The following is a 26,465-nucleotide window of genomic DNA, read 5'->3' as shown; positions in this document are numbered from 1 at the left end:
TCTTCTTCTGCATGTTGGAGAAGATTCAAAATTTAGGTACGACACAATTTTTGACATCATCCAGCTTAGGATCCAGTAGAGAGAGTCTGTTCAGTTTTTTTTGGAGAATATTTTAGTGATTGTGTTTTATTCAGATTGAATATATTTAGAACTAAGTTATGTAACCCTGACCAGTAGTTTTCCTTTTCTGGGCCTCAGTTTCCTCAGCTATCAAGAAAAATCTCACAATTATAAGACAATATCAATTCAGTTCCATTTGGATTGATCCTTTTAGGGAAAGAATAGGTGTATATTGGAAAAGCTAATATCGAGTTCATCATCATCACCATCATCATATTTATGTGTGGTTGATGAGTCAGGAATTTAGTGTTGTCCACCTTGAACTTTATTTCACAGTTTGTTAAGCAGTGAAAATATTACATTAGACTTATGTAAATGCTCTTAATCCCCCTTGCCGAAACATATATCTCTGATGAGATTAAAGTATTTTTTTCTCCTTTTGAATTTAGGCAACAAAAATAAAAGCCTTTATCTACAATTTAAAGTTTGTAAAGTTTGCCATACATATTAATATATGCAAAGGAGGATATATGATGTGAGGATTTCAGTTGATCCTTGCAACCACTCTGTGTCAGGGATTCTATTCTTATCTCCATTTTACAGATGAGAAATCTAAGACTGAGAAAAATTAAATGACTTTCCTGGGGTCACACAGATAAGAAAATTTCTCCAAAATTCAGTGTTCTGGTCATTGTACCACCTAGCTTCCTCAAAATCTCTCTCTCTCTCTCTCTCTCTCTCTCTCTCTCTCTCTCTCTCTCTCTCTCTCTCTTTCCCTCTCTCTCTCTTTCCCCCTGTCTTGCATGTGTGCATGTCTGTGTGCGTATGTGTGTGAAAGAGAGAGACAGAGAGAGAGAGACAGAGAGAAAACTTAAAGAGCAGTCAAAAATGTAGTCTTTCCATCACTGGTAACCATCAACAGAAACTGTCAGTCCAAAATGACCAGTTCTAGTAAAAGAGAGTGTAAAATTCCTGTGGTGAGGCTGCTGAGTGCCAGCGCATGTGGACAGCTGTCTGTGCATATTTTTGACTGTTTCTATTTTCAGAATGATTTAATGATTTGGGGAAAATTGTTACAAAAAGAACCCCACCACTACCACCACCACCTTCAACAGGTTGGTTTAGTTTGGTAATTAGCAATCACAATATGTGCTGGGATAATTACCCCCAAAAGTCAAAAGAAAAACACAGATGTTTTTAGAGCTGCAGAATGGAGATTTTTGCTTTTCAACTGTAATAATTTAACAAATAAAATGAAATAGATGTGGCTTTTCCTGGAATTTAATTTTCAAGGTAGATTAAGGAGGACCTTGCTATCATTGAAGAGAGTAATCTTGGATACAAATAAATAAAAAAACAAATGAACAAACAAATGAACAAATGAATGAATAAACAAATAAATAATAGACAAACAATTTTCAAACTCTGGCAAGATGTAAGGAGAGAGAGATTGAAACAAATACTTTGTATTTTATGTTCTCTAGGTTTAGGTTAAAGCTCTACCAATAACTGAATACTTCAACAAACAAAAAACATGTTGAAGCCATGGAAATTTGAAAGGCATTATGCTCAGCTCAAAAAACAAGCTCAGTAAATAACTTTGTATTAGTTGAAACATCAGACAAGTTAGAGTCATAGATGACATGAAGTTGAAATGAACCTCCAACCAATCTTGTTTTTTAATGAGGAGACTAAGACCCTGGTTAAGTGACTTGCCAAGGGCACAAAGGTAGTAAATCATAGAAATGGAATTAAAACACTGGTCCTTTGAGGAGATAGTGAATAGACAGTATGCCACTGTACCATATACTGCTTCCTCAATTTACTTATCCCTAAAGAATTCATGATATTGAGACCCTCAAGTGAAACAGGTCATTTATTACCTATTTAGTTTTTATTATTATCTATTTTTGTCTATTATCTATTATGCTCCCAATATTGTGTTACCTACCTCAAGAGACATACACCAAAACATTAAATACAACCAAGATAGCCTAGACAAACTGAAAATAATACAATATTTTTTTATACCTTGGCTTTCATTGCTTACAGTGCCTTAACCAGACTCTACCCCCTAGCTCCACTGAAGTTCCTCTTTCTTCCAGCAACACTTCAGCTGCCACCTTTTCTATGATGTGTCGCTTGATCTTTGAGATGAAAGTTGCTTCTCCCTCCTCAGATTTCCCAGGGTGCCTGGACCTTGACTTTGTACTCATCATCACTCATCAGTTATTTGTACAGTCTTTTCCATGTTAGACTGATACCTCCTTAAGCAAAGGAGAAAACAGAGTAGACAAAGATGAGAAAAAAAAAGATTCATGTTAAGAATGTAGAAGATGGATAGTTTGATAGTTCTCATCAAAGAAACTTGAAACACACTAAGACAGATAAGAGAAGCACCAAGAAAGAACAAAGGAAGGAAAAGATTTCCAAGAGAAGAGGGTAGTAAACAGTACTGAAAGCTCTAGACACATTAAATCAGATGAGAGCTGACAGTAAGTCATGATCTAGCAGTTAATAGATCACTGGCAACATTTTAGAGAGAAGTTTCAGTGGAATATTCGGTGAGAAGTTAGACTTCAGGGAACTAATAAATGAGAGAAGTCAGGGCAATGCATGCTACAACTCTTTCTAGAAATGCAGTAGAGAAAGGGAAGAGAAATCAAGAATGGTAGCTTCAAGCAGTAAGTGAAAGTGTTTTTGTTTGTGTTTAAAGACGTGGAATATCTGAGCATATCTGAAGGTAGTAGAAAAAGAGTCCAGAGAGAAGAGATTAAAAGTGAAAGACAGGCAACAATCAATAAGAAAGACTCCTGGAGGAGACTGGAAGAAGTGAAGAGAAGTTGACTTTGGTAAGGTGAAGGGCCCTTATTTCCTCAGAGGTAGCAGTAAAGGAAGAAAAGATGAGTGAAGATGAATGGGGGTTTTGAGGTATGAAATAGGGGAGAAGAAGGAGCTCAGTAGATGACCCTTATTTCTTCAATATAGTAACAGGCAGCAGGGTTGGGGAACCTATGGCCTTGAGGCCACATGTGGCCCTCTAGGTCCTCAAGAGCCGCTCTTTGACTGAATCCAATCTTTGAAGTTTGGGGAAAGTTTGGATTCAGTCAAAGAGCTGCCCTTGAGGATGTAGAGGGTCACATATGGTTTCCCACCCTTGGGCAAGGATAACTGATTTCAAGGGGCAAGGAGAGGTATTGAACCTCATTTGAGGAGCAAAAAGGAACATTGCCACAGCTGCTGAGAGCAATGAAATTTCTAGGGAATTGATCATGAAAGAATGCATCAGGGAGGACCCAGCTGGGATAAGAGAACAAAACTGTAGTTGGCTCAATAGACATGGTAGAATAACTTCTAATGTTCATTCAGCAATTTAGGAGTACGAGTAGATATAGTAGGGTAATCTAGAGTTAAAGACTAAAAAGGCTTACATGGAGGTAGGTCAAATCATAAACTGAGGCCAATATATACTTGAACTAGTCAACTATAGGATTAGGAATGTGAAGAAAGGAAAGAGAGGCCAGAATAAAAGTGATGAGTTTAGAAGAACAAGGAGATTAAGGGGACCACTGGCTGCAACAAGGACCCCAAAACAAGTTTGTAAGGGAAGATACAGGAGAGTAGATCAAAGAGAAGAGATTGTGATCAAAGAGAGGAATTTCTAGAGTCAAAATCATGGTTGAGGCATCGTTATGGATGATGGTGATAATAAGTATGACCATTCCTGTTGGTTGCTCTAAGTAGAGTGAAAGTATAGGGAGTTTAAGGGGTTGGCAAAATGACAAAATGAGATGTTGAAGGTTCATCAATCTATATCTTGAAATTCTTAAGAATAAAGGCAGGGGTTGAATTAAAAAAAAACAAATTATACTCCAGGTCTTGAACTCCTAAAAGGAGAATAAGTGACCTGGAAGCCACTAGAGTGCATATTACAGTAGCAAGGATCAGGAGCGTACAATGTGTCTGGGTGAAGTGAACCTTAAAGGAGGATTAGTCACCGAGGGAGGATAGCCAAGGTAGGCTCTGGAGTCTTAATGAGGAGCTCAGAATAGCTCAATGCCTTCTCCATGGGAGATAAGAAAAGCAGTAATCAGACCTAGAGAGAGGAGCCACTGATACAGTGTCTTTCTAGTTGAACCAGGTTTCTGTGAGTACAAATAGATGAAAAGAGTGTGAAAAGAAGTGATGAAGGGTGATGGGAAGGCGTTTAACTATCAAGTGGTATTCAAGAGTGTATAGTGGAAAGGGAGAGAAGAAGATATAATGGACTGGGGAATGATAGGACTAAACTGGGTGGGACAAGAATAAGGGCCATATGAGAAGAAGGATCTTCACCCTAGGAGCCAGTGACATTGAGGGTTTTTTTAATTATTATTTAGAGAAAATAGTTCCATGGCTCCAAATGTGTTAAAATAGTTTAACCCTATTTAATCACATCTGGACAGGTGAATGACAGAGTAGGTAGAGTGCCGAGCTTGGTGTCAGGAGGACTCCTATTCTTGAGTTTAAATCTGGCCTTACACACTTACTAGCTGTGTGACCCTGGGCAAGTCATTTTATCCTATTTGCCTTAGTTTCCTCATCTGTAAAATGATCTGGAGAAGGAAATGGCAAATCTCTCCAGTATCTTGGCCAAGAAAACCCCCAAATGAGGTCACAGTCAACATGACTGAAACAACTGAACAACAATAAAAATTTAATCACTTAATTCCTGAAATCAGGGGCTCTGCCATACATATCATTTAATGCAGTGCTAAGCTTCCAGAAGACATTGGTTATTCCAGAAGACTGAACAACTGCTGAATGAAATTGAATTCCATCATTTTCCTTGTGTCTACACCTGGCTCTTTCATGGTGCTCCTGAAGATCATTAAAGTGAGCTGTTTGAAAATTCTCCTTCTGAACATAAGTAGAAAATAAGAAGGATTCCTGAAAAGCCTGTAATGCACTGGGCATTGTGTTAGGTTCTGAGGGGATATAAATATGAAAAAGAAGCCATCTCTCCTCAGAAAGGACACAATATCTTTGCATCATAAATTCACATAAGCAAATTTAATGCATATACAAAATGTGGCAGTGTGGCAAAGGGAAAAGAACAATGACCTTAGAGCCAGAGGACCTGGATTCAGATCCTGCTCCTGCCATTACCTGCCTGTGTGATCTTGTGCAAATTTTTTAATTTGCCTGTAGACCTCAGCCCTCATTTGGGAAAAGAAGACAGTAGACTAATTGGCTTCTATGCTTCCTTTCAGCTATAAATATATGATCTAAATGTCCAATGGAATTGAAGGGGAGGGCACTAACCAATCAGGAAAGGTCTCTTGAAGTAGGAAAGACAAGTTGATCATTGAAGGGAGCTAGGGATTCGAAGAAGGAGACCATTCCAAACATGGAGGTGGGGTGTGGAATATTGTGGATGGGGAAGACAGAGTAGGTTGGTTTGTCTTACTTGTTTCATTTAGAGCAAAGTTATTTTTGCCATAACCAATATAAAGTGCTACTCTTGTCAAGGTGATGGATTGAGAGCAATGTACCCATCTATTATGCATCAAAGTTGGATGCTGGATTCCAGTTTTGAAACTACTTGGGTAAAAGTAAAGGCATCCCCAGCTAGCAGCAGTCAACACTTACCCCTGCCCTCCTGTAACATCCTCCCTTTGCCCTCCTAGAGTGGGCTGAGACTGAAGAACTCTGTAGGAAAGAAATACAAATAGTGGAAGAAAATGATACTATTCATTTCTTAAATATGATGCTAAATGACCAATTTAGATCAATTTCCTGGTGCTTCTAGGCTGCAGAGTGAAAAACCCATCACAGACGTGACAGTGGACGGCAGTCTGATGGAGGGTGGTGTTGAGGAGAAGGAAACCACCTGCTGTAATCTTCATCTAGGTTTAATAGTTGAATGACCTTTCTCTGACCCACCAAAGTTCTGTAAGGTGACACAACAAAGATGAGTTTTTATCATTGTTCTGGGCATAGCACAATTCAATCTCCTCTCCCCATTTTTGGATGATTCAGAGATGATTCCTCTGTCATTTTCCCCAGGAAAACATTTGCACTGAATGATATTCACATATTGTCATAATTACATAGGGAATAACACGAGTGCCATCTTCGTAGCTCTTTGTAGAAATTGTAGCTCAATGTAGCAAGCAGTCATCATCAGTGGGCTTTGACTGACAGAAAAAAGAGAATCCTGCAAGGATGCTGGACAACTTTTACTCTTTTTGTAATCTCTTCTCAAAAGGAAAACCTATATCTAAGTGGGAGAAACTTTCCTTAAGTGATCAAATACAAAGGCAAGTCTTCCCTACATGGTATAACCCAGGCTGATCCAAAATAAAAAATGCATTAACTGCCTACTAAGTGCAAGGCACTATACTACACATCAAGGATGCAAAGAGAAAATAAAAAAAAAGTCTAGCCCTCACAAAGCTCATATTTTACTGTGTAAGACATAACTGTCCACATGGAAGAGAAGGCAATGTGCTGGGGGGAAGAGGACATTTTAAAGATCAGAGAATGGAACTTAACATGGTGTCTGGAACCTAGTAGGCACTTAACATATGTTGATGGAATTGAGTTGACATCAAAAAGAGCATGGTCCCAATCCCTGTATAAAAGCCACAGACTCATTTCCAGACTTTTCAGTCAGTTAATCAGTCTGTCAGGAATTTTTAAAGTATTTTCTCTTATACAGGGATTTGATGTTTAAAATATAGGAATCTGTAGTCAGGAATACTCATAAATCCATACACTTTCTAGCTGTGTGACAGTGGACAAGTCACTTAACTGTGTTTGCCTTAGTTTCCTCATCTGTAAAATGAGCTAGAGAAGGAAATGGCAAACGACTACAGTATTTTACCAAGAAAACTCCAAATGGGGTCACAATAAGTCAGATACAACTGAAACGGCCCAACATCTATCTTGTATGTACATCATTGTTCATTTATTGTCTTTCCCGTTAGAATGGGAGCTCCATAAGTGCAGAAACTCCTTTTTCCTTCGTTTTTTGTATCTCCAGTGCTTAGGGGAAAGAGGAAGCATTTATTAAAACAAAACATTAAAGAAAGCATTTCTTAAGTGCCTACTATGTACCAGGCAAGGTAATCTTAGCTTAACTGCAGCTTCATAGTCCCTGGCATATAGTAGGCACTTAATAAAGTTTTACAAATATTATCTCATTTGATCCCCACAACACTATATCACTGCCCTCATTTTACACTTGAAGAAACTGATGCAGGCAAAAGTTAAGGGATTTGCCCAGGGTGAAAAAGCTACTAAGTAGTGAGGCTGAATTTGAACTCAAGTTTCCATGACTCAAGGCCCAGCACTGTATTCTCTTTACCTACTTCTTTACATGTGCTTAATACCTCATCTCTGTCCTGTTCTCCACACAAAGCTTGTTTTCATTACTTTCCTCCACACTGAGGTACCTAGAAATGGTAAAAACTTAAGATTATATTAGCCCTGACATTGGAGAGGAGGAGTGATCCATTTACATTTTTCCAGGGATTAAGTCCTACTGGTGGAACTGCAGGCAGGTCAATGAATAAGGAAGAATATCTTTCAGAAGCTTTTCTCGGCAACGCTAAAAATCATTGCACTTAAACCTTCTATTTGTGAAGCCTGTCCTGCTCCCTACCTCCACCTCTGAGTCCAGGGGTAGCTCTGGCCTCCACGTTTTCCTTTTACCTGACCCTGTCTCCTACTTACTGCCTCTTGCCTCCTAATTCTGGTCTTTTGACCCTCCTGCAACCCTTCCTATTGCCCTTATTCCTCTTTCTCTTTACAAAATTCTTTCCAACTCTGGAAAGCGCCACATTCGTGGATGAATCTCATTGATGAGAAAGAAGAGGACACTGGAAGAAAGAAACAACTGGCCTTGAGGCCTCTCTCTAGTAATTTTTTAAATTGACCCAAGTGCCTTAGCAGACAGAAATAGAAGCTTCTAGAAGAAAAATTGGACATCCTACTGTTTTCCTCTCCTCCTCTGCATTTCTTCTTGTTCCTTCCAGTTTCCCACACTCTGTCAAATGGCATGAGCCCTATTGTGGTTTAAATTTGGGCCATAAAGGCAAAAGGGAGACCAGGAAGGGCAAAGTCATCCCTAGTGATCCTGGAGAAGACAAACACTGGGGATTCTCCATTTCTGATTCTGCAGTTAGACCTATTTCTCTAGGTCCTGATTTACTCTCAGAAACTCAGTTATGGAAGATGATTCCAAGCTCCTGTCTGCTAACTAGACTATCAGAATAATGTGGATGAAAAAGAAAATGAATCAGTAGTAAACAGAGAGTTGGCCATAGAGAAGTGTTGAGGCGTTAACCAAGTTTAAGGCATCATGGTGGTGCAATAGGTAGAATGCCAGATCTGGAATCAGAAAGACCTGAACTGACTTCAGACACTTACTGGTTGTGTGACCTTCGGCAAGTCAATTCAATAAACATTTATTAAGCGCCTATTTCTATTAATGTCACACACACACACACACACAACCACACACAGAGTCTCCTAATCACTTAAGTTCTTAAGCTCAAACCATAGAAGTCATATCTGATGCCTTCCTCTCCCTCATCCTCCATTCCCAGTTAGACATAAAGTCCTGTTTGTTCTATCTATCCCTTCATATCTGTCCTACCATCCTAATCCTTGCTCTCATCACCTTATGCCAAGATTATTGCAGTATTTGTCTAATTAGTCTCCTTGACACTGATATCTTCCATTCCAATGCATTCTACAATATTGCCAGAACAGTGTTCCTAAAATATCACCATATCATGTTCACTCAAATAGATCTCTGATCTCTTCAAAGTGGGTATATTTCATTACATGATGCAGATCACAAACCATCTACATCAGAGTATCCAATGGAACTCTTGGCCATGTCTACCCATAAGTTCAATATTGGGGCCAGGCAACATGATGAGGGCCTTCCTTGATTTCTCTTGACATCAGCATCATCACCATCATCACTAGTACTTAAATAGCTCTTGATGGTTTGCAAACCACCTTGCTTATGTCATTTCATTTGATCTTCACCACAACCCTGAGATATAGGTGTTATTAACATTCTATTTTACAGATGAAAGAAATTGAGGTAGATAGAGATTAAGTAACTTGTCCAGGGTCTCATAGCTGGTGAATGTCTGAGACTGGATTTGAACTTAGGATTTCCCAATTCAAGGTCCAGGATTCTATACGCTGTGCCACCTAGCTACAGAACACCAAGCATACCAGTGGAGTACACTGACCTATTGATTATCCACCACTCTCTCTATATTACCAATGCATTATCCCTTTGCTTATATGTTTTCTCACATCCTATATAATTTCTGATTTATAATGCATTGTATTTTTTTGGGGGCAGCTAGGTGGCAGAGTGGACAGAGTATGAGGCCTGGAGTCAGGAAGACTAATCTTCCCGAGTTCAAATCCAACCTCAGACACTTAGTAGCTATATGACCCTGGGCAAGTCACTTAACCCTGTTTGCTTCAGTTTCCTCATCTATAAAATGAACTAACAAAAGCAATGGTGAATCACTCCAGTATCTTCGCCAAGAAACTCCCAGATAGGATCACAAAGAGTTGTAAATGACCAAAAGGACTTAACAACAAGAACTCTTTCTTCTTATGTGCCTTCTCCAAAGCTTTCTACATGGATTATAACAGTTTAGATAGAATTGAAAATAAATTTTATGCCACAATCACGCTCAAAAATCTCCAGTCATTCTCCATTATTGCTTGACTCCTAGGCCTAGCATTAGGACCTTCTAAAATTGGACCCCATTCTATCTTTCCAGACTTATTCCCAATTATTCCACAGAACAAATCCCATTTTGTTCCTGCCATATAACAGGTACTTAATAAATGTTTATTGATCCATTAGTTGCTGGGACTTCTTAAATACTCCCCAAATATGATCAATGCTTCCCTGTTCTTATTTTTACTCATACACTCTCCTTTTGAATTTGGCTTATTCTACACAGCCCCTAATCAAATGCTGTTTCCTCCATCAAGACTTACTTTATTATAAGATGACTAATCACTAATGCTAATGTAACAAACCATTCTTTCCTTTAACTCCTATAGCACTTTCTTTGAATTTCTCTTATAGTACTTGTCCAATGATAGAAATAATAAGTGTCAAAGTTCCTTATGTATGTTAGCTGTTATGATACTGTTATATATTCTTATCTCCCTCCATTAAGCTGCAAGTTCCTTAAGGGTACTTAAGTGAATTAATCATCTCCGAATCCAGATAGACAAACCTTAAGCCTTGCATGCAGTGCAGACTCAACAGACATTTACACTCGGTGTCTGGAACATACTAGATTATTAATAAGTGCATGTTGACCTGAATCTGAATGAGTAAGTGATAGATTAATGGATGGACAAATTAATACTCAACACTAGAATTAACATCTTCCTCTCAAAGCAGATAAAAAAATTCTCCTCCCAGAACTTCTGCATTTGTAGTTGGATTGTCACAAGGCCTCAAACCAATTGGGATTTGATGGATGGGTTTCATTTTAAAATTACTGAACCGTATCACTATAATTGTAGCTTATTTGTTTATATTTCTTCAATTATAAGATCTACTTCTAGAATATCATTAGATTGTTCTTGTTCAGTCATTTTTCAGGCATGTCTTCATAACCCCACTTTGAGTTTTTTGGCAGGAATATTAGAATGGCTTGCCTATTTTTTTTCTCCAGATCATTTTACAGATGAGGAAGCTGAGAGAAATAGGATTAAGTGACTTGCCTAGGGTCACACAGCTAATGAGCGTCTGAGGCTAGATTTAAACTGTATCCACTAGACCACCTAGCTGTCCTATATCACTAGATACTGATCTATCAATTAGATTGTCCAGAAAATAAAGAGGTTAGTCAATAATGCAATTTTCCATTTTCCTAGATGTAGAAAGAGACACTGTCTATCGGACAATTAGATCAAGTGAGACAATCCAGGAGGCAGTGTAGTATGGTGGAAAGAATACTGAACTAGGACTCAAGAAATACTTGAGTTCTAGGCCCATTTCTGCTTCTAATTGGTTGGAGTCAGAAGACCTTGATTTGAATACCAGCTCTTTTGCTTCTGTCTATGCAAACTTTTGGGCTCCTCACTACCCCAATGAACCTAAGTTTCTGTTTCCATAAAACGAAAGGGCTGAACCATGTCCAAACCATATCCAAGGCCCTTTCCAAATCTAAGTATCTATGAGTCACCATATGTTTGTTGAACAGCTCCAACAGGGGAGAGGAAGCACACCCTCCAGCCTGTTTCAGGGCAAAGATGAAAAGGTCTAAGAAGGTCTGTATATCTAAAGATTCTATTTATATCTTTTTCTGTTACAGAATGAAGCCCCATGGAAAAAAACCACTTAGTTTTCAATACCAGGGTTTTTCTTTTAAAGTATGATAGGAGGAAAGAAACAAAAAACAGCTGCAATTTAGTTTCTTTTTGTTTTTTTAACCCAAACCTTAAAACCTCAAAATTTGCCTATTTGTCTACCGAAAGGCCATAAGCGTTATTTTATTTTCCCCCAGTCACTTGGTGTTTGTTTTGGGCTTAAAACAAATCCACAAAATGTTTGTTAAACCATCGTTCGCCCTTTCAAAATAGATTGTGCACCCAAGATGAATAAGCAATTAAATAATTTTCACTTTTCTTTTTCTCATGAATTCCTTGGCAAACTGAGAAAGGTTTTACTGTAGAATACATGATCTAGAATTAGCACATGGGAAGATAGAATGGTATGATGGATAAAGCAATGAATTTGAATTTTAAAAAAACTGGGTTCAAATCCTAATTCTTCTACCTATTATCTTGAGTAAACTTGTTCATTTCTCAAATACTCAGTTTAAAAAGTAAACTGTAAAACAAAGGGATTAGTCTTGATGATCTTCTAAATTCTCTTCCAGTTCTAAATCTATAATCCCCATTTATCCCTATTTTTTTGCTGTTCTACCTGAGTTATTTGTCAAGTTCTTGTTGAAACAAGTCTATGGAGAACCCTAGAAATGGTCCTGAGGATGACTCTAAGCACAGAATTCTATCAAATTATTTGTCATAGTCCTTCTGTGTGTTGGTGCGGGCTGACCTTCCAAGGCACACATTATTCAGCTCATAAAATCCAATCTTTACTACTGTAAAGTAAAATTTTATAAAATGAATTTGTACTGATAGCATTTGTTTTTACACCTCTTACAGTTCCCAATATATCCTTCCTCTTCACCCTCCATCTCCCCTCACCAAGAGCCAGTCTTTATAACAGAGATTTAAAAGTTGGGGAGAGGGGTATGTAGAAAAAGTCTGATATTATATACAAAGTTATCATTGGAATATTTTTAAAACCATTCTTCCATTGCATTTGTCCATTCAACATTGGAACAAGCCTGGAATGAGATGTCCTAACCTGTTACATATAGTCAGTCTTCATATTCACCTTGGACATCTTGCCACCTGCCCTAATGCCACATATATACAGAATCACCATTTTCCTCCTTTTGTTCTGTAAATAGTAATGAAATCAAAACTACTGTTGCTTTTGGCAAGGGCATGATAGTCAAATACCTCTGACTCCACTTAGTATTCCTATGACTCCTCAGAATAAGATTCACTTCCCTGACCATCATTCTCCTATATTTGTTGTCTCCTCCTCATGTGATGTAAGCTCCTTGTGGGCAGGGACTATCTCATTTTTGTATTTGTACCCTCAGTATCTAGCAAAGCAGCCAGAACTTGGCAGGTATTTTAAAAAAAATGCTTTTTCACTCATTCATTGTGAGTGTAGATGCAACAGCATTAAGTGGAAATATGCCCAGTTATAAGTAAGCCTGCCCATCTTTGAATGACAAGATAGGACCTTCCCACTTATTTAAGGTCCTTCAAAATTATGAAGCAAATTAACTCTAATATGAGTGAAGCAGGACAGCAAAATTCTCTAGGTAATTACCCCCTCTCCTGTGTCTTTCTCCCAGAATTCTCCTAAATAATCCCAGACACCTTCATACGTATCTCTGTCAAGAGCTTATGGATTGGGTGCATTCCAAGTTAGGACTACTGCAGAAACACTGTCCACAACTCTGGGCCTTTATTTTTGCTCATTGTCTTTCAAAGTCATCAAAGGAATGTTCTCAACAATCTATGTGTCTCATAGACACCTTTAATGAGATCCTTGTTTAGTGTATTTTACTTAGCTTAAGACAGAATTAATTCTACATTTATATTGCTATAAGCCCTCCTTCCAACTGCATGGATACCTTGGCAGATTTTGAATGGTCCAAAATGATTCTTCAGATTGTAGAGAAGTCCATCTGGATATTCACAAATAGACCAACCAACCTGAAAATGGGGTAATTTATTAGTGGTATAATCAGTTCTTTCCTTCCAGGGCATTGGAAAACATTTGTACTTGAAAAGTGCTATCTTCTTTATGCAAGGCAATGAGACAGAATGGGGGGAAGATAGAAGGCATGGTTTTGAGGCAAGATTTTGCCATTTGCTAGACATAAGTTCTTTGCTAAGCACCTTCATCACTCTGAGTCTCAGTGTCCAAATCCTTAAAATGGGATTGCATTTGCTCTATCACACTATGTAGTTGTGAAGAGAGTGAACTGTGAATAAGATTGTGAATTATCATTACTATTATCATTACTGATGCCCTGTTTTCTCCTCAACCAACATAAATCCTTACTGATTCCATGTGAATAGATAAGTAGTTTTTTCCATATGTTTATCAGACTTTCTTATCTAATTCATCTCCCAAGTTAACATGCCTACTCATACCCTGTCACCTTAGTGGTAGAATTCCTTCCCCAAAACATTTCATTCTTATGCCTTTATAGCAACAGCTTTCAGAGCATGTTCTACCTGGGCTTTGGAACACCTGGTTTTCTGAACATCTGTTTTGCTTCTCATAGAGGAAATATAACTGTGATCACTTGAGGAGACATCCTTCATTGAAATCTTCCATTCATCTCCTGTTGAAAATAATTGATTCTGAATGTTTTCCAGGGGATAGCTGTGAAACCAAATCCATACGAATTCCATTAATGATGAGGCATACTTGGTGAAAAGAAGGAGTCACAAAGGCACAGATGAATAACTATCAACTCATCGTGAACACCTGAATGCTTCCAATGGGCAATTAGGTACTTAGACTGTTGGCTTAATCTCCATATGTCAATTCCCTTTTTTTGCTATGATAATGGGCCACATGTTTGCAGTAAATCCTTCTGCAAATGTGGCAGAGGAAAGCATAGCATATTTATTGTGATATCATGGTGTATCCCAGCGAATGGCACAGCTAAGACAACTTTGGAAAAACAGTGAAAATCTAGACAACGTGGTTTTATAAGATCAATAAGAGAGGATGGTATGCTACAAAGAACACCAGATTAGTAATCAGGAGATGTTAATTCTGACACGAACAAATCATATGACCTTGACCTCTCAACCTTTCCTAACCTCTAAAATGAAGAGATGAAATTAAATTATTGCCTAAGTTCCTTCCAGCTCTAAATTTCCAAGTTAAAAATTCTCATCTTGGACTCAGAAAACTCAGGTTTCAATGCCCAGGTTTGAATTTGGGTGAATCTTTTGCTTTGTCTGGACTTCAGCTTCCAAATAATAGTAGGGAATAAGATTATCCCTAATGAACCTTCTAGTTCTCTATCCGAAGAATCTATGTTTTGACATTACAGTTTTTGTGTCTAGCACTACAATCAACTAGAAAATGCCTCAATTTGTCTTTGTCCTTAAACATCACGGGGGATAATAAAAGTAAGAAATTACTAAGAACTCTTAAGTGTCGCACTCTGGTTGGAAAACAATTTGTCCTGGTAAGTCATTCATATATTAAATGATCAAATGTGTTTACTCATTAAAAGAAAATGGAATAGTAACATCATAATTCATTTTCAGGGATGACCTAACAACATGGTCTGCTAACAGAATCCAGTCTCAAGACTAATAAAAATATAAGTAAGGAACTCTAGGCTGGAAGAATTTAGCTAATTTCATTACAATATTAACTGCTTCAGGTTCTAACTTTAGCAACACATTGGAAAGGTTAAATACCTTGTGATTTGAACTGTGATACATTGATAGGTTAAGCAGTATTCTTTTAAAAAATGTTTTACTGATGCTTTTTACACTTATTACTTCTCCTCCCATTTCCCCAAATAGGAGCTCTTTTATCGCACAATGACAATAATAGCTAGTATTTATATAGCACTTTGTTCCTATTATCTTATTTGATCCTTGTTTCTGACAATATATGTACCTCGCTCAGTACCTACTCTGCACTCTTATCAACCAAGGGGAGTCCAGAGTGTTTCCCTATCAGGCTTCTGGAGACAAGCTTGGTCATCACAATGATGACCTCTCTCCTTTCTTCAAGCATTTGCTCTTCTTTTCCCTTATTGTAGTCATCATGCTAGCTGTTCTCTTGGATCTGCTTACTTCATTCAGCTACATAGCTTGACCATACAGTATGTTTTTGAAAGAGGCTCCAGGAACATCTGTATGATGGACAGCTGGTGAACAGAAGGACTCAGCAAAAAGAATAATAAAAATTCAAATCATAAATTGATTGACTGGGAAGCTGAAGGGCCTGTTGCAATGACTTGGGCCTTTTCTATTAGACTGTGAGCTCCTTGAAGGCAGGAACAGATCTTTTTCCTCTTTTTTCCCCCAATATTTATTTTTTATTAATTTATTTACTTTTAGTTTTCAACATTCACTTCTAAGATGTTTTGAGTTTCAAATTTTCTCCCCATCTCTCTTTTCTGCTCCCCAAGATGGCACACATTCTGATTACCCCTTGCCCAATCGGTTGCCTCTTTTTTCTATCCCCAGCATTTAGCACAGTGTCTGGCACATAGTAGGTGCTTATTAAGTGTTTATTGATTGGTTCAAGATCACTCATGAGTGCCATGGTGAAATTAAAAAAAAAAATCACTTCAACCGCAAAAATTACTTTTATGTTTGTATGGGATTGGATCTATATTTAGAAATATTCAGTGGCAAACCATGTGATGTGTTAGAGGATTTGGGTTCAAATCTCATGGCTCCTTATTACCTGTGTGACACTTGACAAGTCACTTAGTTTCCTTCCTTTCCCCTTGCCATTTCCTTATTTATAAAAGAAGGGGGTTGGGCTCACAATTCTGTAAGTATCCAGCTCTAAATCCTATAATGCAAGTTGAGAGGCACCTGAAAATCCACCTGTCAGGTTCCCAGATCTATGAGGCATGATTCTGGGAGTGTGTGGTCTTGACACCAGCATACTTCATCAAAAGAAGTGCACTAATTACCATGTGGCCCTGTCATGAGACCATGTCCTATTAATTCTACAACATCATGCAAATAATCCCATCTGTTCACTCACACCACAATTATTACAGTTTTGGACTTCAGTACTTCTTGCTGGGCTATGACAATAGCTTCCTAATTGGTCTCCTGGAATGCATCCTCTCCCTCTTGCCAATTCATCCTCCACACAGCTGCCAAAGGATGATTCCTAAAGCTCAGTTCTGACTGTGTCACTCCCTGGGCTCGGGAAGTTTCAGGGCCTCTCCTTTGCTTCTAGAACAGACCATAAGCTCCTTTCCTTGGCATGTAACATCCTTCACCTTCTGGATCCTACCTATCATTCCAGGCTGGTTACAGCTTACCCTTTTTCACATACTCAACATGGCAAACAAACTATCCTCTATGCTGCTCCCCAAATAGCCATCTCTTTTCTTCCTCTCTCATATCTATAATGCAAACACCTCTCACTCTTAGAACTTCCATTACTTTCCTCCAAGGTTCAGCCCATGGACTACTTTCTTCAGAAAAATTTCTGATTACCCAATTTAATAGTGCCCTCCTCCTCAAATAATCATGCATATACCTGTCTGTTTACATATTGTAATCTCTTAGTAGAATGTCCTAGAGGACAGGGGTGATTTTTCCATTTTTCCATATATTCTCAAGTGCTTACTACCATGCTTTGCAGAGGCATTTAATAAATGCTTTGAGATTGGACTGCACTGGATCAGACTGAATTAAATCCTGCTCCTCTCAGACTCATCTGCCCTTTGCAGGTGGCTGTGGTTGCTTGTTGCATGAAATACTTGCCTTCCTCTATCAGCAAACTAGACTCCAATGGCCCACCTGCTTCCTTGCAAAGCTCAGTTAGCGTGTCATCTTTTACAAGTGGTCTTCTTTCATACTTGTTCCACTTTTTAATGCCCTTTCCATAACTGGTTTCTAAAGTATTTTGCATAATTCTGAATTGACTCATCTCAGTACACCTTGTTTCTTCTCCAGAGAACGCAAGTTCTCTTAGGAAAGGACCTACTTCATTTTCGTTTGTTCTCAGCATTTTCCCTACCACAGGGCTAAGCACAGTGAGTGAATGGAATATGGAAGACCTTAACTTATTAAGGTTATGCTTATTAAATTCAACTGTCTCAGTGGGGACCAATCCTCCAAATGCTTGTTCAATTGATTTTTACCAGTTTGTTTTCAATTCAAGTTATCTCTTCTTCTGTTATTTTCATCCTAGCTGTCTTCCTTTAATATTACACTCTAGCTGACTGCTCAGACTTTCATATTTCCTCAAATAAGACCTTGGATCTGATGCTGACTCCTCCGTGCTGTCCCAGCAATAATACCAGTTAGTAAACTTAGTTCCTCTACGGTCAACAATATCCCCTAGAAACCCATAATATTTCCCCAGCTGACCCAAAGTCACAGTCTAACTGACTTCCTTTCTGTTCCGGGAACTCATAACTCTATTTCCTATCTCCTTGCCATTGAATAGGAGTCTCCTATGCCTAGTAAGTCCTCCCTTCTTATTTTTTGGAGTATTTGCCTTTCTTCAGAGTTTAGCTCATATGCTACCTTCTCCTGGAAGTGTTTTCTGATTTCCTAATTATTTTAGTGCCTTTTCTCCCCTCTATTTATCATGTATAGATGTTTTCTGTTTACATATTATATCTTTTTAATAGAATATAAACTACATGGGGAAAGAGATTCTTTTTTTTCAATTAGTCTTTACATTGCCAATGTCCAGCATGTAGCTTTGTACTTAGTAGGTACTCTGACAATTCCTCTTGAACTGAATTGCATTGGATTGAATCTTATTCAGCTCAGACTTTGCTACTCTTTGTCAGTTTCTATGGTTACTGGTCAATCAGCTCTTTGCTTGCCACTACCTTCCAGCTGGATTCTGATGCCCTCCCTGCTGTAATTCCCTTATCCACACAAACACAAATGAGTGTTCTCTACTATATCACACTGCCATTCTAAGTTAGATTTGACAGCCTAGAGCATATAGCCACATTAGGCCCTACCAGGTGCCCTAGGTGTATTCTTAGAAGTGCTCCCATCAGGGAAAGCAAAACCCCAATGGGTATAACATCTAAGATTCATCCACCTTTTCCCTATCATTCTTTATGGGTCATCTAGAATGCAGATTAGCTAGCTCTGACCCATAAATGATGCTTGCTTTTTGAGATTAGTTTATTTTATTCTGTAATCCAAAAATACCTGGTAGTTGTAATTTATCTGAAGCATAGAATTACAAACCCAAACTCTCAGAGTTGGAAGGGCATCCAATCCAATCCCTCTGAAGTATGAATTTCAAGGACAATGCCAATAATAATAATAACTAGTGTATACATATGTATGTATATATGTACATATGTATGCATGTATAGTTTTAAAGTTTACACAGGATTACATATGTGTTGGGCAGCTAGGCGGCACAGCGGATAGAGTTCTGAACCTGCAGTCAGGAAGACTCATCTTCCTGAGTTCAAATCTGGCCTTAGACACTTATTAGCTATGTGACCCTGGGCAAGTCACTCTACCCTGTTTGCTTTAGTTTCCTCAACTGTAAAATGAGATGGAGAAAGAAATGGCAAACCACTCCAGTATCTTTGCCAAGAAAACCCCAAATGAGGTAATGAAGAGTTGGATTCAACTTAAAATGAATGAACCCATATATATTATGTCATTTGATCCTCACAATATCCTCTTGGTTGTTGTTCAGTTGTGTCCAGTTCTTTGTGACATGGATGGTAAGGGGGTTTTCCTGGCAAAGATGCTGGAGTGGATTAAGGCAAACAAAGCTTTAGTGACTTGCCCAAGGTTGCACAGCTAGTAAGTATATGAGGCTGAATTTGAACTCAGGTCTTCCTGACCTCACCGAATCATCTAGGTAGATGCTATTATTGTCTCCATTTTACAGTGGAGGAAACTGAGGCTAAAAGAATTTAAATGATTTATTCAGGGTCCTACATAGTACACGACTGAAGCTGTTGTTGAACTCATCTTTCTGACTTCAAGGCCAAAATCCTTATCATGGAGCCAATAAGCTGCTTCTTCTACTCATTCATGATCAGTGGTTGCCTAGCCTTTGCTCTAATGACTCTAAGGAACAGAAATTCAGTATCTGATGAATTTGCATTTTCTATTCCTCCAAGAACAGCTCTAAGTATTAAGAAATTCTCCCTCATATTTAGTTTGCCTTCTTATGTTTTCCATATATTGGTCATAATTCTCCCTTTGGAATTAAGCAGAATGAATTCTTTTATTATTATTATAATTTTGCCCTCTTTAAGTATTTTAAACCAATGAATAATGACACTCATGCTGCTTTCCCTTCTCCAAATTAGACATTCCAAATTCCTTCACCTAACCCTCATAAACATGCCTTTAAGTCTCATCATCAGGATTAACTTCCTCAGAAATAGGATCAATACCTCCAGCTGCTCACCCCCAAATGTGGGATCAAGAACTGAACACAAGGCTACATCTATGGTCTAATCAACACACTGTTAAGTGGGAATATCATTTCATTCATTCTGAACATTCAATTGCTTGAGTCCCAGGAAAACCTGGCTAAGGCACCCACTACCTTTAGCTCAAGAAATATTGTTTTGAAAATCGGGACATTCAGAGTTGCTATCAGCAACTATACATCATACATAAACTATGTTTATTTCATTCACTAGTGTTCCTTGAAAACCAAATATGAGGTCATCTGGCCAGTAACATGTCTTTGGATTCTTCTCACGGTCCTGGCTTAATTTCAATGAGGATATGATCAGAAGAAGAGAAAAGCAAGACCTATAAGTACTGATGCCAAATAAATTGGATTGTAGCAATCCAAGAAAGTATGCCCCAAAGAAATAAATATTCTTGGAGCAGGGTATGCCAGGTATCAGTTAGTTGTAAATGCAGCCCACATCCCTGGAGGGAGCCTGCCATTTCACTGGCTTCCTGGAAGTGTTTTATTCCCTCAGGGCTTGGTATATTTTTTGGACCATTACCAAACCCAGTGGGATGGGCCCTCTTGGGTAATCAAGAAAGTTCTTTGCTAAAAATCCGGGGTATATTCTAGAATGTGTGCAAAATAATCAAAAAAGACTGGTCAAAAAGGTAAACCATGTCTTTGACTCACTTAAAATCATTAGACTTCTGAATTATCCACAGGACTATGAGGGTTTAAGGAGCTAGAGCATGTATTGCCCTCCTGATATCAGTAATTAGAGTAGGTTCTTATGGACTGTGAAGATGGGGCAATGTAGGGCAAAGAAACTGTCTAGTCTGAGACATGTTATACTTTCACTGGAATTAACATAACAGGTTCAAATGAATTCATGTGTTCCTGGGCTCCAAATGATCATCCCAGCTTGGTTGTTTCCTACAGACCTCAGATGAACAAAATATGTGTTTACATACTGGGAGATGTCTCTGCTTGACTAATGTTTCTGAAGAAAAACAGATATGCATGAGCTCATCATTGAAACTAGGGCAAAACTTTTTAAAATGTTAAATAATGATACCTTGCTATGGTGTTTTCCTTTACTTTATAGGTTTGGATTTGCAAAGCAATAAATTTGGGAAGCTGCTTATTTCCTCTTAGGTATTGTGCCTAAAATTCAGCAAGAGTTCTATTTTCATGGATGCTCCCAATTAAAATAAGAATGCACAACAACTAATTTCCTGTTCCTATAGATGAAAAAGTGATGAACAATTTAGAACAACATTTAAAGAAATGCAAAAACCCATGGAAAAACCTTTTTTTTTTTTCTCATTCCCTTAAGGGTAGAATCCTAACTAACTATTCTAACAGTTTGTCTTTTCTTCCAGCCTGGTTTCTGCCAGAAACATTTTTCTCTTAAAGAGAAAATCCCACAAAACAAAACAAAACAAAAATCAACTTTTTTTTTTTAATTATTATTAAGTCCTCTGCTTTTGGTAGAGATCTCTAACATATATTCAGTCCATTGAAGAGCCCTTGGTGGCATAGTGAATAGAGTGCTGAATACTGAGCCTAGAGTCAGGAACATTCATCTTCATGAATTCAAAAATGGCCTCAGACACTTACTAGCTGTGTGATCCTGGGCAAGTCACTTAACCCTGTTTACCTCAGTTTCCTGTAAAATGAGTTGGTGAAGGAAATGGGAAAACACTGTAGTATCTTTGACAAGAAAGCCCCAAATGAGTTCACAGAGTCAGACACAACTGAACAGCATTGCTGCTGGCTGCTGTATCTATATCTATATGCTATGTGACTGTCTGGGACAGAACTTCTTTTCTACTTCTTTTCTATTTCCTTTTTCTCTCAAGGTAGTTTATAGCATACTCAAACAAGCAATTATTAAACATCTATTATTTATGCAATGCTAAGCACTAGGGATACAGATACAAAGGTGAGATAGTCTCTTCCTTTAAGCTTACGTACTACTATGTATGTAAGGGGATATAATGTCACAAATACATATATATATTCAGGACAGGTACAAAATAAATCCATGGAGATTTGGGATGGAAGTGGAGATCAGTAATAACTGAGAGAGTCAGAAAAGACTTTCTTAAAGGAAATGACATTTGAGCTAAGTCTTCAGGGAATACGAGTAATAATAACCAACCAATATTTTAAAAATAAAGTGATTTCTACACTTAGATTTATATTTTTCGAAGTGGTTACATATACATTATCTTCTTTGCTTCTCACCAATTACTCTGAGATGAATAGGGAAGATGTTCCTATCCATCCCCATCCTACAGATAAGGAATTTGACACTTAGATGTTAAGCAACTTGTCTAAGGTCACAAGAGTAGCTGACTGGGGCCAGCTTTTGATTTCACTGCCTTTTTTACTATGGCACATTGCTGTATAGTAGGAACCTCTAAGACCATAGAAAGTTGAATTTCATAAGCATTAATTAAGTGCTTACCTGGTGCCAGGTATTGTGCTAGTCATTGAGAATGCAAATTCTAGAAGATAGTCCCTGCCCTCAAGGAACTTATATTCTAATGGGGGGAGAAGACACACAACAGCAAGTTAAAAAGCCAAGATGGGGGTTGGGGGAATGAGACAATACTGGGCTGTGAGGTATGGGAAAGTCCAGAGAGGCAGGGGTAGAAAGTGAGGAGAAATGACGGATTGTTAGGGGTGTAAGCTCAGTTTCATGAGGACAGTCTCGGGCAGGTAAAAGTGAGGACCTCTAATCTTAGAGTTCTCCTGAGGCCCCCCAGGGAACAGCTGGGGATTGAGGTGAGAAACACAGGCTATCTTGTGTATTTCCACCTCTTCTCAGTTGGAAACTTGCTGGGGAGAGCATCCCACCCTTGAGATTGGCCTGTGGTCTGAGCACACCTGTTGTTGACTAGCTAGGGGCTGAGAGCAGGCACGGTATTCACGTGCAAACTATGCGGCTAGGAGAGCTTAAGTAGGGACAGGAAAGCCTGAAGGCATTCCTTTGCACTGAGGGGCCCTTAGAGGGAGGAGGGCCCCTCCCCTCTTCCGCTCCCATCCTCTTGCTGTGTGATCCTTGCCCCTTGGGAGGAGGAAGGATTCCTCTCTCCTGAGGAAGAATTCACCCTGCACATGTAACCAAGACCCTGAATAAAGCCTAACCCTTTTTTGACTCTGGAAAGTCTCTTCTCTCAACGCGTAAATCCAGCTGATCACTGAAGACCTGGACGACAGGTAAGAAGGCTTGGGTAGCCCTTCGGCCTCTAGGCTGAACAATGGATAAAGATTTGGCTAGCTAGAACACTTTCCTTAGAATGGAGATTTTGAGAGAAACTAGTTAATCAGGGTAAGAGGTTCTAGGGGAGCTAGGCACTTCCAGTGAGATAAGATAGTTTACAAACACTTATTAAGCACTATATGCCAAGCACCACTCTAAACCCTGAGGAAAAAAAGGAAAACAAATAAACGAAAAAGGTCTCTATCTCTAGGAACACATAAACTGATGAAAGAGATAAGAAGTAGGAAACTACATACAAAAAAGGTATATCCAGGATCACTTAAAGATAATCAATAGAGGAAAGTTACTAATATTAAGGTAGTTGGGAAAGCCTTCTTGCAGATGATAGGAATTTAGTTGGCCCTTGGAAGAAGCCAAGGAAGTCAGAAGATGACAAGGAGGAGGAGTAAGAGTGTTCCAGCAGCGAAGACAGCCACTGAAAACACTGATTTAGGATATCTAGTGTCTTGGATGAGGAACAGTAAGCATTACTGGATTGAAGGATTGCTGTCACTGGATTGAAGAAAGAGTATGTAGGCAATAGGGAGGAGCATGGAGTAAGAAGGCTGAAAAGATTGGAAGGGGGCAGTTTTTGAAAAGTTTTAAAAGGCACACAGGATTCCATATTTGATCCTAGAGGTAAGAGGGAACCATTGAAGTTTGTATTGAATGGTAAACATGATCACACCTGTCCTTTAGGAAAATTCATTTGACATCTGCATGGAGGAGGGATTAGAGTGGGGGAGACTGGAGGCTGGAAGATTAAACATCAGGCTTTTGCGATAGTCCGTGTGTGAAGTGATGAGGGATAAGAAGAGGGATGGATAGGAGAGATATAAAGACATTAGGATTTGGCAACTAATTAGATATGGGTGATGAGAGAGGGAGGAGTTACAGATAACCTAAGTTTTGAGCCTGGAATACTAGGAGGGTAGTGGTACCCTCAAAAGTAAGAGAAATTTCAGAAGAGAGGATTTGAGGTGGAATTTTTTTTTTTTTTTAAATATCCTGGTTTGGGAGCTTTCTATGACAGGGCAGAGAAAGTCTGCAGTCAGGAGTGGAGACTAGAGGAATGAGGAAGACATTTCTTCTGTTTTCACTGTAATAGAAAAGGAAAGAATATTTGTCAAATGTTTCATTTACATACTTTCCTTTCAAAACCCGTAAAGTTTCTCTGCAACTATCAATTTCCTTAAGCACTGCGAAAATGTTCATTAACAACATTGTGACATTCCAGGTGAAGGAACATTCATTCAAATGACTGCTTCAGACTCTCCAGCCAACTATCTAGTCATCTAATTTCTTCTTGGGTTGTGTGGGGAGAATGAATGAGCCCCAGGCAATGACCTTTCAGTTCAGCTGCTATGTGGGTGGAAGAAGGGATTTCTGCTCAGTACCCAGAAGCAGCACTGAACAAAGTGCAAAGCTCTAACTTTGAGCCTGCTGTGGACAATCTGTGTTACCTACAGCTAATTAATTACTTCCTTCTATAAGCCTGGGTTTATTATTTTATGAACTAGAATGACAATAGCCACTACCTACCTCAAACAATCAATCCACGTTTATTAAGCATCTACCACGTGTCCTGAATTAGTCAGTCAACAAGCATTTCCATCAGTTAACCACCATATGTTAAGTGCTTGCTATGTGCCAGATGCTGTGCTGAGCCATGGAAATAAAAAAGAAAAGAAAAAAAAAACAGTCTTTGCTTTCAAGTTGCCCATGTTCTAATGGAAGAAACAACATGCAAAAAATATAGACATAGAAATAAATGAGAGGGAAGATACATAGTAGGTAGAGAAAGGGTTATTGGACTAGCAAACCTCCTACAGAAAGGAGATGTTAGCATTTGAGTTTAGTCTTGAAAGAAGTCAGGTAACACAGGAGATGGTGGTGAGGAGAGAGTGCATCACAAGCATGGATGATAACCTGTGGACAAGCATGCAGTTGGGAGATGGGGTGACACATATCAGTAAAAGCACAGCAAGGGCATTGTGAATGGATCCATAGAGTAGATGGACAGGAAGAAAGTGCAAGACAATTGAGAAAGGTATGTTAATTAGCATTAAAGATCTTCACCACCCATTAATAGGCCTCAGGTGGAGTCTGTTAAGGGAAACTTGATTAGGGTAGGCTTGTTTTATAAGAAGACCCACACCTTTTGTTAATTTCTAATGAGACACTGGGTCAAGATGGTCACGATGCCCTCAGCTCTGAAAAGTATATATATACTCTGACGTGAGGTTTTGCTTTGGGGGATTACTCTTTGGAAGAAGGTTCGTGTGCCAGATGAGACTCTGGGTAGCTTCCTCCCTCCCCCATTGAAAACCCAGATGTCAGTGCTTCTCTCTCTGATAACTACATATGGATGCAATGGTCAGACATCTGTCTGTTGATCTGTGATGTATGTGTTACTTGTGATCAGACAATTAGAAGCCCTGTCTGTTGGTCTTTGTTTCTTTGCTTGTATTTTCTCTATTGGTATATGTAATTAAAGAAGATTGTTGACCCCTCAAAAGTTGCTTTCCTTTTAGAAAAGTAGATCTAAGAACCTGTGCTAGCACAACATCCTGGATATGTTAGGGTACTTGCTGATACAAAAGGTAAGGAAGCATCATCAGGTTTAAATGGCTTTAAATGCCACACAAAAGATTCACTGTTACATCCCAATGGTGACAGGTGAGATCCATTGATACATCCCACTAGAGAACAGAGCTGCAATATCCTCCAATATTTCTGCCCATCTCTGTTCTCCACTAAAAATTCCTGGTGCTATGGTCACCAATCCTCTCTGTCATTGTTTTCTGCACTTCAGCAATTGAGTTTCTTCAGGATTATCTGTTACTCTCTATTACCACCTACTGCATAATTTATAAGCCTCTCCCTGGCAATGCTGTTTCCAAATTCTGTCATCACATAGCCCAGGGTTAGTTGCTACAATACCCAGACATGTAGCTAATAAAAAACCAAACAAAAAACCTAGCAGAAGTCCCAAGCTTACATTAAATCTATTCTTGTGACCACTTTTCTCCTGGTGCTAACTTGAAGTATTTGGTTCCAGTTAACTATCTAACTTAGAGTTAGAAAATTCCTTATGTTGTAGGTCAAGACTGACTCAGACCAGTCTGACAATATAAGTTTGAGATTGGCAATGAGACATTAACAGTAAACATAAGGAGCTTTACTTAGTCACAACATGGGAATGATTCAGCAAGGAAATAGCATTGATTTATTTGGAAACAGCTTCTCTGCCTCTCTCTTGGCTATGATGCTACATGTTAGATAGAAGCATGTGTCAAGCCTGAGAGAGGAGCTCCAGGCTCCTTCTAGATTGGCTATCCTCAGGCTACATAA

Source organism: Notamacropus eugenii, chromosome 1 (genome assembly GCF_028372415.1).
Source record: "Notamacropus eugenii isolate mMacEug1 chromosome 1, mMacEug1.pri_v2, whole genome shotgun sequence".
NCBI classification, from domain to species: domain Eukaryota; kingdom Metazoa; phylum Chordata; class Mammalia; order Diprotodontia; family Macropodidae; genus Notamacropus; species Notamacropus eugenii.
The sequence above is the reverse complement of the archived record's forward strand: the minus strand, read 5'-3'. Positions refer to the sequence as shown.